General features: G+C 37.6%; 1 protein-coding gene and 1 long non-coding RNA gene across 8 annotated transcripts in view; one reads left to right on the forward strand and one right to left on the reverse strand.

Moving 5' to 3' along the window:
• The window catches only part of SMAD1 (SMAD family member 1), a 78,199-nt gene that overhangs the window by 5,434 nt on the left and 59,732 nt on the right, over positions 1-13,033 (forward strand). The window lies entirely within an intron of this gene.
• Positions 418-2,315, reverse strand: LOC125752534 (uncharacterized). Its single transcript, XR_007402308.1, has 2 exons — positions 2,240-2,315; positions 418-637 (listed from the first exon to the last, which is right to left on the reverse strand). It is a non-coding gene; the product is annotated as an uncharacterized LOC125752534 (long non-coding RNA).

The raw sequence follows: 13,033 nt of genomic DNA on the forward strand, positions 1-13,033 counted from the left end.
ATTCCAGTATAGACATTTTTTAGGTTTTTAGACAAATCTGCCCTCTGTTGTGCTTTTCTAGGCTGTCTTCTTGTGTTGTCTTATTTTGCGTGATTAAGAAAAAACATAATATTTACATTATACAGTATCTAAGCAGAATATAATTAGAAGAATAAATCTGACAAAAAAGTAATGCATTTCAAAGCTGAATTATATTCATCTCTGCTTTTCTGAATAATTCCTGCCACTTTCCCTTGTGTGTTTCTTGTGATATTACAAGCTGATGGTAGTGAAAAGTTCTAGTAGTACAGTTTATCTCATCAAAATTAGTCTTCTCTTAGCTGCTGAACACTGTACTTTGAGATGAAAACAGTTCATGGCAAATCATGGAAATTTTTTTCCACATTTAATCTCTACTTTTGTGTAGTCTTGCAGTTATTCTTTTTTTTTTTTTTTTTTTTTTTTTGGTCAGGCTGTTTAAGAATCTGATGAAACCATGGATCCAATATCTGGTCATTCCCATCCTCCAATCCAAAGATGTTTATATTCCCTGGTGAGCTTGTATACACAAATACCCAAGTTGCATGATATTTCAGGTGAAGGACATCCATGGGGCAGCCTTGCCAAGTGCATTCATAAACATTGAGAGTGTAATTTCCTGTGTAGAGAATAGAGATATTTAGTGTTAAAAGCTGCTTTGAAGATTTCCTAATCCCGTTAGTTCATATCAAGTTGAGCAATCTGAGGCCCAGAGAAGATTGCTGATTGGCCTAGAGTCACCCACCTAAGTAACTAGAAGAGAGAAAGCCAGAACCCGGATCACTCTTATTGTTGTTGAGTTCTCATTTGTTTAACCTTTCCTGTTATACTCACTCTGTTCCTAAGGCTTTGGTCTGAGCATATCCAGCGTAATTTGGGGAGGGGAGGAAAGAATTTTTGGCATGGTATTGACTTCTGTGTACCTACCTAACCATTTAGGTGAATAGGAATCAAGTCTGACCACCTCCAAGAGATGTTTTTTACAGATTAAAATTGACTTTTTTTTTTCATTTTAGAGATAGAAAAGAAAATTTCTGTGTCTCATGTAATCAATGGGACCTTTCTAGAAAATGGGAGATCCAAGATTGTACAAAGATCAAATTAAATCAGGCAGTTCTGCTATATGAATTTTCTCTCTTGACTCTCAAAAAGAAATCCCATTCCTAACCAAAAGCTAAAGTTTGGAGTATTTAAGGAAGGAGCCAGTAGATACTAGGGAGAGAATTGGAAAGGTCTGAGGAGAAGGATAATTTACGTACAGAGGGTAGAGGAATTTGATGTTAAATCATAAAATGAGACTGATGAAGTGTCCTCTGTAATGGTACTTTTAAGTGTGGTTTTACTGTTCTTTTCTTTCTTTCTCTCTTTCTCCCTTTCTCTAGCAGATTACTGGTTTATTATAAAGGATTCAACTCAGGAATAGCCAGATGGAAGAAGTGCACAGGGCAAGATACAGAGGAAGGGACAAAGAGCTTCCATGTCCTCTCCAGGCATGTCACTCTCCCAGCACTTTGTTGTGTTCAACAACTGGGGAACTCTGGTTTTACTTTTTGTACTGAGATTAGCAGGGGATGCTTTGATAACAAATAGGGGCATCATCTTTTTCCTCCAAACTTAAACCTCTTGGCTCTTTATACTCCTTTTCTGCTATTACCTGGTAGTGCAGATAGTGGTGATTTGTCACCTGATTTGCAGCAAAAACACCTGAAATATTTTTTACATTCCGGAGGAACTTCTTTAAAAAAAAAAAAAAAAAAAAAAAAGGCAAAGCGAAGTAGCATGAATGTAGCTTAAAATCTAAATTAAAATTCTCATTTTGGTATGCATTATTAAGGTGGAGTCAATTTTAGAGATGTACAAGTCCTATCAATTGAAAAAGTAACATTTACAGCTATTGCTGGCTGATTAGCAGAAATGAACGGGTTCTGTAGAACATTCGTTTATGTAAGAGGGGCTATTTTTTAGACAGAAAATGTCAAGACTTTCATAAATAGTTCAACTCCAGTGATCACATCAGAGTTCAAGGAAGGTGCTGGGAACTGCAGTATTTGAGCAATTTTACATCTTTACAGTTTTTGTTAGAAGCTCAAATCAGAACTCCTGTCAAGACTCCCTCTTGAAAATAAAGCATCCAACTTTTGAAGGTTTGAGGGAATCCTTACCTGGCCATTTCCCCTGAATCCCTGCTCAGTTCTAGTATTCAGATCAGGAGCTTTGTTACCTTGTTAAGATCCCAGGTCCATGGTGTGGTGGATTGGTTTCTTAACTAATTTTCTTTAGACAATAATCCTGAATTTAAAGAAAGAACACATATGTACAGCAGTTAATTATGTATCTATATGCTGTCGTGCTCAGAATATAAATATTTACTATGTCATATTTACAAAAAGGAGGATAGAGGGGTCTAGCTATTGATTCAAAAATATATTTATATACATAATTTTTAAATGCTTTATTTGTAGTTTCTCCTTAATTTTAGGGTAGCTGTACTATATTTTTTTCCTATAATCTCAGATAGTTAGGGTATAGTTACTTAAACTGTTCAGTCATTTTCCTTTCCTTGTCTATCTTTTGTGGTTTCTTTGTGGTGTACTTATGCAAAGTGGAAGTATTTCAGACCTTTAAGGTTTTTTTTTTTTGGTTTCAAACACCACAAGCAAAAAAAAAAGCGGGGGGGGGGGACTAATTATCTTTTAAGTATTAGGAATTAAGTAGTTCAGTTAGCTAAATGCATGATATTTTATTTGCTTAGATTGAAAGAAAGTATCTTTTTTGATGGAGGGGTATTACATATACCATTAATTTGATAATTTTGATGCAGTATTATAGTGAGTATACACTTCATTTATTCCCTTGAATATTTGCTAGTTCTGAGTGGCTCAATAATTAGAAGACACACAAAAATGAAAAATTGAATAAAACAACATTGTAAGAGTTGTTACAAGATAATGTAGGAGGAAGTTGTACAAACAACTCACATGAGGCCATTGTGGTATGGAAGGACATGTAGATTGGCATAGGTAGGAGGGAGAAACATCCTAGATAGCGCAGTGATACGGGAGACCAGGGAGGCTAAGCATGAGTGTTGAGGATCTCTACAGCAGGACTGTCCCAGCAGAACTTTCTGCAGTGATGGAGATGTTTGCTATCTACACTGTCCAGTATAATAGCTGCTAGCCAGAGCGGCACTTAAAATGTGGCCAGAGCAACTGAAGGGAGTTGCATTTTTTAATTTTTATTATATTATGTTTAAACATAACAAACTGTTTATCCTGTGGCTATCCTGTTGGACAGCACAGATCTAGTGGCTAGTGAGCAGCCCTGCCTCACCACAGGGGCTATTCCCGATGGGGCTCAGTATGCTGAGGTGGAAGACACATTCAGAAAGGTTAAGTTGGGGTGAGAATTTGAGTACAGGGCCAGAATAAGAAAGCATTGGGAAGTCACTGAAGGGGAACGTGCAGTGAGGATTGGAGAAGGTAGGGCCTGGATGCCAGGAGAATAATAGGAAAGCTATTTAGTTACCTATGTGGTATGAGATGGGTTTTGTGAGCAAAAAAACAGTTGGTGATTATTTGGCTATAGAGTAATGGGAGAGAGGTATCAGAGAGTATTCTTGTTTCCAATCAGAGTGACTAGAAAATTAATGTTAAGTCTTTTTTTAACTGAGCCTCCCAGGTGCCCTAATAAAGTCTTTTCATAAGAATAAGGAAGAACTGGTTGTGGAAGGAATAGAGATTGAATGTCAAATTAAGGTGGGATATCTAAGTACAAACATCCTATAGGCCAGTTGGAGATCTATAACCAAAGCTTCGGGAAGGACTTAGAGCTTCACTTCACATGTAGATTCTTAGGAGTCCTCTCCTGGAAATGATGGTTAAACCACTAAGAATAGATACGTATTCTGAGGACACCATGGAAAAGAAAGAGCTGGTGGGTTGAGTGTTAAGTCCACAATTGGGAATTAGTAGAAGGAAGAGGCATGTTTGAAGTGGTTGGAAGAAGAAACTGGAAGAAAGATGTGGGGTCAGAGGAGCAGCGAACCCAAAAAGTCTAGAGAAGAGAGATTCCAGAAGGAGGTACAGAGTGGGAAAATGTTGTATGGTTTATGGCAAAGGAGAAAAGGTCAGGGTAATGAAGTGAATGGAGGTATGAAGAGATGCAGAACATATTAACAAATGAGAAGTAGATTCTCAAAAGCCCTTGCACACGTGACTTATATTTCAGAATAGATGCCATTGCGTTGATTCTGAAGTTGAAGCAAAGAAGTTAATGGACAGAGAGCAATTAAAGATGATGGAATTAGTGATCTGAAGCACAGGTGACAAAATATTAACCACGGTAAGGAGGGAGAGTTGTCTGAGAAAGAAGCAGAACAGAGTCTAAGTTAGAAGAAAGGAGATGGTGGAGGGTGTGCCAACTTGCCCTGACTTTCCTAGTGGTGTGGGAGGCGAGCCCCTTCACCGGCATGGTGAGGTGGACGACTTAGCAAATGGTACTGGAAGAATAATGCAGAAGTTTCGAAAGAACCGTTGTAGGTAGTGTGCCAGGGAATCTGGAAAATTCAAAGTCTAAGCAGCAAAGGCAAAGCCTGGTGGGAAGTTTGATGTGGCTGTGGACTAGGTTATTGTTACTTTCTGGGGTAACTTGATGGCCTGATAGTTAGATAGGAGAGAAATGTTGGCAAAGAGGATTCTGGCCTAGCCATAGAAATCAGTTAAGAGACGAGGCTCTAGAGTCAGATTGGCTGGATTTCAGTCTAAGCCTGAAGACTTACTTGCTTTTTATACCGTTAGGGGAAGCTATCATTCGCTTTGGTACCTTGCTTGTCCTCATCTGAAAAATAGAGATATAATAGTATCAGCCTCAGGATTGATAGGAAGATGAAATGAGTTATACTTTCATATTTCATCTAATCTAAGATGCTAATTATTGCACTATTTCATGTACTACTTGAGGGGAAAAAAACCTGTCAATTAGATATGACTTAGCCATCAACTGTATAGTTCCTGGTTTCAGAGGTGATCAAAAGGGAGAGAGGGGAGGTGCATTTATGTCAGTATAGGATTTGGTGTATTATAAGCATTCAGAAAATGTTAGCTGTTTTTTTTTTTTTTTTTTTTTTAAGGTTTTATTTATTTAATCGAGAGAGAGAGAGACCGAGACAGAAGCAGAGACACAGGCAGAGGGAGAAGCAGGCTCCATGCAGGGAGCCTGACGTGGGACTCGATCCCGGGTCTCCAGGATCATGCCCTGGGCTGTAGGCGGCGCTAAACTGCTGAGCCACCCGGGCTGCCCAACATTAGCTGTTTGTAAAAATTAATGTGACTTTAGAATCTAGAATGTTAATGAGAGCCGTATTGAATCCAATCTAGATTAAGGGTCACAGGTTATAAGGAGTCTAATGGACTTAAATGAATTGAGAAGAGTTAAGCAATGGGAATCCTGGTAATGAAATTTGAAATATCAAGTTTGGGAATTTGTAGATGGAGCATTTCCCTGATAATTGTAGATAAAGGTTTTTGAGAAAAATATAGTAATTGAACTAAGAGAAGAATGCTGCTTAATGATTTAAAGAAGTTACTTAAATTGCCCAGAGCTTTTAAAGATAAGTATTCAAATTTATCTGTGGTTTTTGTTTTTTTTTTATAGCATTCATTAGTGTTACATTTTTTTTTTCTAGTGGAGTAATACACTGTGCTCAGTGTAGAACGATTCTGGCATGGATTCTTATCATAGTGTCAGAAGGAAAGGGGGAGATTGATTCATGCCATTTTATCAAGAGACAGGAGAGGGTAATTAATAGCCAGCTATAGAGCCCTTTTAAATGTGGAAGGCAGAAACAATAAAGGAAAATTTTATAGATTTGACAGCAATTATGTGGCCAAATACAAACAACCAAACATGGACTCACAAATACAACTTTTTAGGTGACATATTTGCAGCAAGTTTCTGTTCTATTTAAGAAACTTCTAAAAATCAATAAAAAAAACCACTCCTAAAAAATGAAATTGGTAAAGGACATGAACAAATAATTTAAAACATACATGAAATGCTGATAACTACTATTAAAAAAAGGTTCTCCTGTGTCCTGGTCAGATTCTTCACTGGAGTAAGGATGATATCTCTTTTACTTTATTGAGTTATTCTTTGTGTGCCAGGAAGTATCGGCCTGGGAAAACTGTTTTTTTTTTTTTTTTTTTCATTGAAGCCCAAATTTCCCAGCTGCCAAAGCAAAATTACTAGGAGGTACACCATATATATGAGCCAGAGTTATAAGAGACAGGCCTTCTCCCTCTTATTCCTTAATAATACACTGCTCCTTTCCATATATGATTTTGGGGTCAGAGTCTTGGAATAATGTGAGGTGTTCCCAGCCCATTAGGGGTTATCAGTTATATGCAGTTTTTTAATCAACTGACATGATTGATGCACCTTGGAGACATCAGTGCTTCGTAGAGCACATTTCAGGGCCTCTTTCTCTCCTACCTGAGTTGCAGCATTAGGTTCTATTTATAGTGGCATTTTCTTATTCATAGGAGACATGTAGTGGTCTTGGAATATGGTTTTGATTGTTGAAATGAATTAGTTTATAAGGTGGTATCAAAATGAGAAAAGTCCTCTCATGTAGTAGAAGTTCTTATAAAATGAAAAGAATTTAAAGAGTTAGGCATTGGCATTTAATTTCCCAGATTTTCTCTGAAGGGTAACAATGATCATAAGTGTATATAAAAGGCTTTTGGTATGTTGCCTGTAAGGAAAACATCTGCTGCTTGTGGGTGAGATCCATTCCTGGCTGAAGTATACTTAGTCTTACCTCAGCATTAATTGAGTTCTTACCTAGCTGTTAGAGTAGAATTATTCATCAGCATTTTCTGCCTCACCATCTCCTTTCTTTTAGATTTTTTTTTTTTAAAGCAATCTCTGTACCTAGTGTAGGGCTTGAACTCACGATCTCAAGATCAAGAGTTGCATGTTCTACCAAATGAGCCAGCCAGGTACCCCTTAGATGATCTATGAATATTTTAAAGTTGGAAGAGGGGAGGGAAACACCTTTAAATCTCATTTACACGCTTATGACTTGGGCCCATACCCACCTGTTCCGTTTTCTTTCTTTCTTTCTTTCTTTCTTTCTTTCTTTCTTTTCTTTCTTTCTTCTTTCTTCTTTCTTCCTTTCTTCCTTTCTTCCTTTCTTCCTTTCTTCCTTTCTTCCTTTCTTCCTTTCTTCCTTTCTTCCTTTCTTCCTTTCTTCCTTTCTTCCTCTCTCTCTCTCTCTTCCTTCCTTCCTTCCTTCCTTCCTCCTTTCCTTTCCTTTCCTTTCCTTTCCTTTCCTTTCCTTTCCTTTCCTTTCCTTTCCTTTCCTTTCCTTTCCTTTCCTTTCCTTTCCTCTTTTCTTTTTTCTTTCCCTTTCCTTTCCTTCCTTTCCTTCCTTTCTTTCCTTTCTTTCCTTTCTTTCCTTTCTTTCTTTTTCCTCCTCCGTTTTCTAAGTGAGAGACTGAGTAGGAACCCTGAACTGATATGCCTTGGTCAGTCTCAGACTCTTTAAAAGCTGAACCGGAGAGGTTGGATGAACGCCTGAAAATGGGTCTTAATTTTATCAGACACTGTAGCTTTTCATGAAAGGGAATAAAATGCAGTGCATGTTGCGTTAGCACTTAGTCTCTGTTGGAACCCAGGATGGCAGATTGTATATGGCTTGCCATCTCATCTGTTACAGCTTCCTGTTTTGCTTTTTGCCCATTGCAGGCTTTACAGTCTGGCATGATTAATAACACCCTCTTTATTTTCCTTGTGTTCGTGTTTGTGTGCTCAGGATTTCCATTTAGTTTGTTCAAGCTTGGGGGAATGTTTGATTGGTTTTAAATGTTTTTCCTGTTAACTGTGAACAAAATTAACTTGATTAACATTCAGATGATTGGCACACAAACTGTATTTATAGCATTTATTTGCATTTAAACATTGAAGAGTTTTGTCAAATTGTGCAGGCTGTGATGTTGATTTGTATTCCAGGAAAGGCTCCTTTAAGAAGGTGCATCCTCACTCTGGGGTCCTGCCTTTTGTTAAGCCCACATCAATCAATTCAGCAAGTAATTTGTATGCTCCTGCTCCTGTTGTGTGTCTGCTAGGTTTAGGGGCAGGGATAGAGAAATGTATGTCAGTTTCTGCCTGGAAGAAACAGTCTATCAGTAAGAAGAGACTACAATAATAAGAAAGTTAAGTAACAAGCCATCATTATTAATGTTACATATTCTTAGTTTGAAGATATTTCTCCTATAATTGGGATAGCCTTTCAAAATCAAGGAATTAAGAAAGAAAGCTAATGCAATTGGTAGAGCTCTTGCTTCCTGACCTTCAGGAGTTTTTAAGCGTCCATATTAACACTTCATAGGTATGTCCTATACCATTGATAAAGTTGGAATCAGTGGTTATAAATGGTAGACTTATACTAAAACTCTTGTAACTTTGAGGAACAGAACAAACTAGCTTGTCTAGTCTAGCTTTTGTTTTAATAGCTTTTATTATGACCAAATTACTTGGGGGTACACAGGCAGTGTCTTATGATCTGTGTGGTAGCACGATTATTCTCACCTTGTCTGCACATCAGAATCACTTGAACAACCAACACAGAAATCCATGGATCTGCCTCTGGGGGATTCTACTCAAGGGTTATGGTGGGGTGCTCTTATAAAAGTATTATAGGTAAGTTTAATGTACATCAGCATTAAGAACTTTTGGCTTGGCACACAATAGGTACTTGATAAGTGAATTTTTTTTCATTTTGATTAAAGTTCATTGTGGGTATGAACTGTGTCTTTTATACCTAGAGGCACTTGGCCCTGTGTGATACCTGTTGTAGGTGCTCAAGCCATACCAGTTAATTCTGAGGATTGATTGTTTTGTTCCTGCCTTTTTTTTTTTTTTTGAAAGAATTATTTATATTAGCACGTGTGTGCGCAAGAAGGAGAACAGGCAGAGACAGAGGGAGGGAGAGAGAGAATCTCAAGCAGACTCCCTGATGAGCGTGGAGCTGATGTGGAGCTCAATCCCAGGACTCTGAGATCACAATTTGGGTTAAAATCAAAATCTAAAACCAGTCGAGCCACCTAGACTCCCCTGTTCTTGCTTTTTTTTGTTCAAGGAGAAAAAGAGATAGGAAGAAAGGATATGTATGTTTGACATCTTTCTCTTTTCCATTCTTGAAGAGATCAGCAGTGAATTCCTTATGTCTTAGTGTCTAGAAGTGGAGCTATATAAAGGTACTGAAGCCTGAGGCACTTAGATTACAAGGAGAAAAGGAGAGAAAAAGTGTAGAGGAGTAGAGCCATGGTTCATCTGCCAATGTCTGGAGAAATTTTGGGTTGTCACAAGTTGGGAAGGCAGGGTGAGAGTGATTGTACCAGCATCTAGTAGGTAGAAGGCAGGGATGCATGCTGCTTGACATCCCATGATGCTAAGATTGAGAAATCTCGCAAGAGCCTGAAAAGAGGGATTAGAAGGCGGATTAGAACTGAAGTGGTAGTGCCACCAGCCAATGTTTCTGCCATACCAGTACACGGTTTGCTTTGTCTTCCTCTCTGCTCCTTATTCCCTCACCCAAATTCTCCAGAGTTCAGAGTATTATTTTTTACCACTAGGTATAGATAGCATTGTGACTGTCAGCTGTGTGTTAGCCATTAAAATAAATATTTTAATATTTTTCCTATGGTTACATTTTCTCCATCCCTACATTTGCATGAGTAGAAAAGTATTACCTTAAAAAAAAACAATGAGCCAGTAGTTTCGTTTTGATTCGTTTTATGTTTTCAGTGAAGAAACCTAAGAATAATTATTTGGAATGTAAAGTAAATGTATTTCTTAAAAGGAGCTTAATTTTAATGTCCCGCACTTATAAGAAAAGAATATTACGAATTGAGCAAACACATGGTCTGTTGATGTAAAGCCATGGTGCATTTCCTTATGTCTTGTTGAGTTAACAGCTTATGACCTCTGATCCCCTATTTTAGGCTCTATATTAAAATGAACTTAATTTTGTCATTGCTGCCCTGATAAAACTCTTGGTTTCCCGTGTTCTAGGAAAGTGGGAAGTTATCAAGAAGGAAAGAACAACAAAAGCAAAAATAAGTTGGGAAAGGAAGGAATTGGGGGGACTAAAACAAAACTTTAAGTAAATCCTTGCTTACTAGTCCTGTTTTATGCATGAGACACAGGAGGAGGTTATTTAGGAGGAGCAGCAGCGTGGTAGAGTGGTTGCCTTGGCAAGCTCCTTAACCTCTGTTTCATCATCTCTAAAATAATCCTTTTGTTTTTTTAAAATTTATTTGAGAGAGAGAGAGAGAGAGAGCACTAGAGAGAGGAAGACAGCAAGCATGAGAAGGGATGGAGAGGGAGAAGCAGACTCCCCACTAAGCAGGGAGCCCAATGAGGGGCTCCAGCCTGAGACCCCACCATCATGACCTGAGCTGAAGGCAGATGCTAAACCAACTAAGCCACCCACGTACCCCTAAAGCAGTCCTAATAGGATTCTTTTAAGGATTAGGAGAGCTAATAGGTATAAAGTGTCAGAATGTGCTTGGTGCTTCATTGTGAGTGGTGGTGGTGGTGGTAGTGATAGGAGGATGATTTTTGATTCTTTTTGAATTCTAGAGCTGTGTTGAAAATTAATGGAGACCATGGATGCACTCATATGATGTCACCCACTGAACCATGTGCATCATAACTCCTTCCCTTTGAAGTTGGTAGTGATGGTGATGAGAGTTTGAGGAGTATTCAAATTGGTGTGTTTCTGATGTTCTATTAAGGCTGTTTATTGCCTATAGTAGGAATTTCAAGATGAGAGATTTACATGATAAGATATGTTTGCCTTTATACATTTTTATAATATAATAAAACCATTCTGGTTAGCTGCATCATCCACTTAGAGATTTTTCCACAGCAATATTTGAATCTTGAATAGGCATTTCGCTAGAATTTGCTGTGTTCTCAGGGTATATAGCATAAACAATATTAGTATATAATATTAGTGTAAACAAAATGTGATAAGGAATTAAAATCTTTATTTTTTTATTTTTATTTATTTATTCATGAGAGACACGCAGAGATATAGAGAAGCAGGCTCAATGCAGGGTGCCCGATGTGGGACTTGATCCTGGGTCCAGGATCACACCTTGGGCCGAAGGCAGACGCCCAACCACTGAGCCACCCAGGCGTCCCAGGAATTGAAATCTTTAATAGCATAATATACTCCAAAAATAATGGTTAATTTTAAAAATCCATTGTGGTATAATTGATGTACACTATTATTAGCTTCAGGTATACAACATACTGATTCGACATTTGTATGTATACCTTATGAAATGGTCACCACAATAAGTCTAGTTACCATCTGTCGCCTTACAAAGTTAATACAATATTGACTGTATCTGTCATGCTGTGTATTACATCCTCATGATTTATTTGTTTTATAAGTGGAAGTTTGTACTTTTAATGCCTTCCACTTATTTTGCCCTCTTCCCCCAACCTTCATCCCTTTTGGCAACTACCAGTCTATTCTCTTTGTCTGTGAGTCTGGGTTTTGTTTTGTTTCTTAGATTCAACACGTAAGTGACATCTTGTGGTATTTGTCTTTCTCCATCGGGCTTAATTCACTTAGGATAATACCCTCAAGTTCTATCCACGTTGTCACAAATGGCAAGGTTTCGTTCTTTTCTTATTTCTGTGTGTGTATGTGTATACCACATCTTCCATATCCATTCATCCATAGTTGGACACAGGTTGCAGTGTACATAGGGGTGCATATATCTTTTTGAATTAGTATTTTCATTTTCTTCAGGTAGATACTCCTTAGTAGAATTGCTGGATCACATGATATTTTTATTTTTAATTTTTTAAGGAACCTCTATACTCTTTTCCATAGTGGCTACACCAATTTACATTCCCACCAACAGGGGTTCCTTTTTCTCCATATCCTCACCAACATTTGTTATTTCTTGTCTTTTTGACAATTTTTTGATAAAAGCCATTCTAACTGGTGTTAGGTGTCTCTTTGTGGTTTGATTTTCATTTCCCTGATGCATAGTGATGTCGAGCATGTTTTCATGTGCCTGTTGGCCATCTGTATGTCTGGCACAGAAGGTCTGGACTTATGGTACAGTTCTCCTCTAATTCTGTAGGTTATGCTTGCCTTTATCCAAAGCATTTTTCCTCTAACCCAGTGGGAGATGTTGCATTTGCTTGTTTTAACTCTTAACTGGCGGGAGCTGGTCCTATTCTGGAAGAGGGCTGCTATTGTTTTGTAAGGTTCTTTTTCTCTGAGGTTGTCAAGCAAACCTATGTAAGTCCAGTCTAGTTTTTGGCAGATTGAAAACAGGCTGTTACTGATTGTCATGCAGAAGAGAGTGAAATATGGCTAATGTCAATGTTTGTTTCAATGGTTGTGTAAACTTTGATTTTTAGAAATTATTTCAATCTTTCAAGTAACAGATTTATTCACTGGAAAAGTGACAGGACCAAATTGTTTTTGAAGATATTTTAGTGAACTTTTTTTTAGGAAGAAATTCATGCATTAAAAAGTTTGAAGGATATTTGAATTGTTAGTGGAAAGGGGACTAAGGGACTACAGTAGGAAGAAAAACAATTTTTTGTTATAACATGTGTTCTGTAAAATTGAACTTTTTGATCATGTGGCTGAATTGCTTAATAAAAAAAGTGCATTCCCATCCATATCCTATTCACCTGGAATTAAGTCATATATTCCAACTCTGTATACAGGAATACATTTCTCTTAAAAATCCCAGCGCAATGATACTTTCACTCTGTGCAGAAACACTTTCAATTATTTTCTTCCTTATAAAAAGATAAATCTTGCCACCTCTTGGTCATAATACTGTCTTATAGAGCAATGTAGAATAAATGTTATCCTTCTTGATTTTTCTTTATTTTTATTTTTGGAGTTTTAAAATTGAAAACAGTAATTGGTTATAAGTAAAAATGTTCTGCACACCTCTTTCCAACTTAC

The sequence above is a fragment of the Canis lupus genome, chromosome 15, assembly GCF_003254725.2.
Source record: "Canis lupus dingo isolate Sandy chromosome 15, ASM325472v2, whole genome shotgun sequence".
In the NCBI taxonomy this organism is placed as follows: domain Eukaryota; kingdom Metazoa; phylum Chordata; class Mammalia; order Carnivora; family Canidae; genus Canis; species Canis lupus.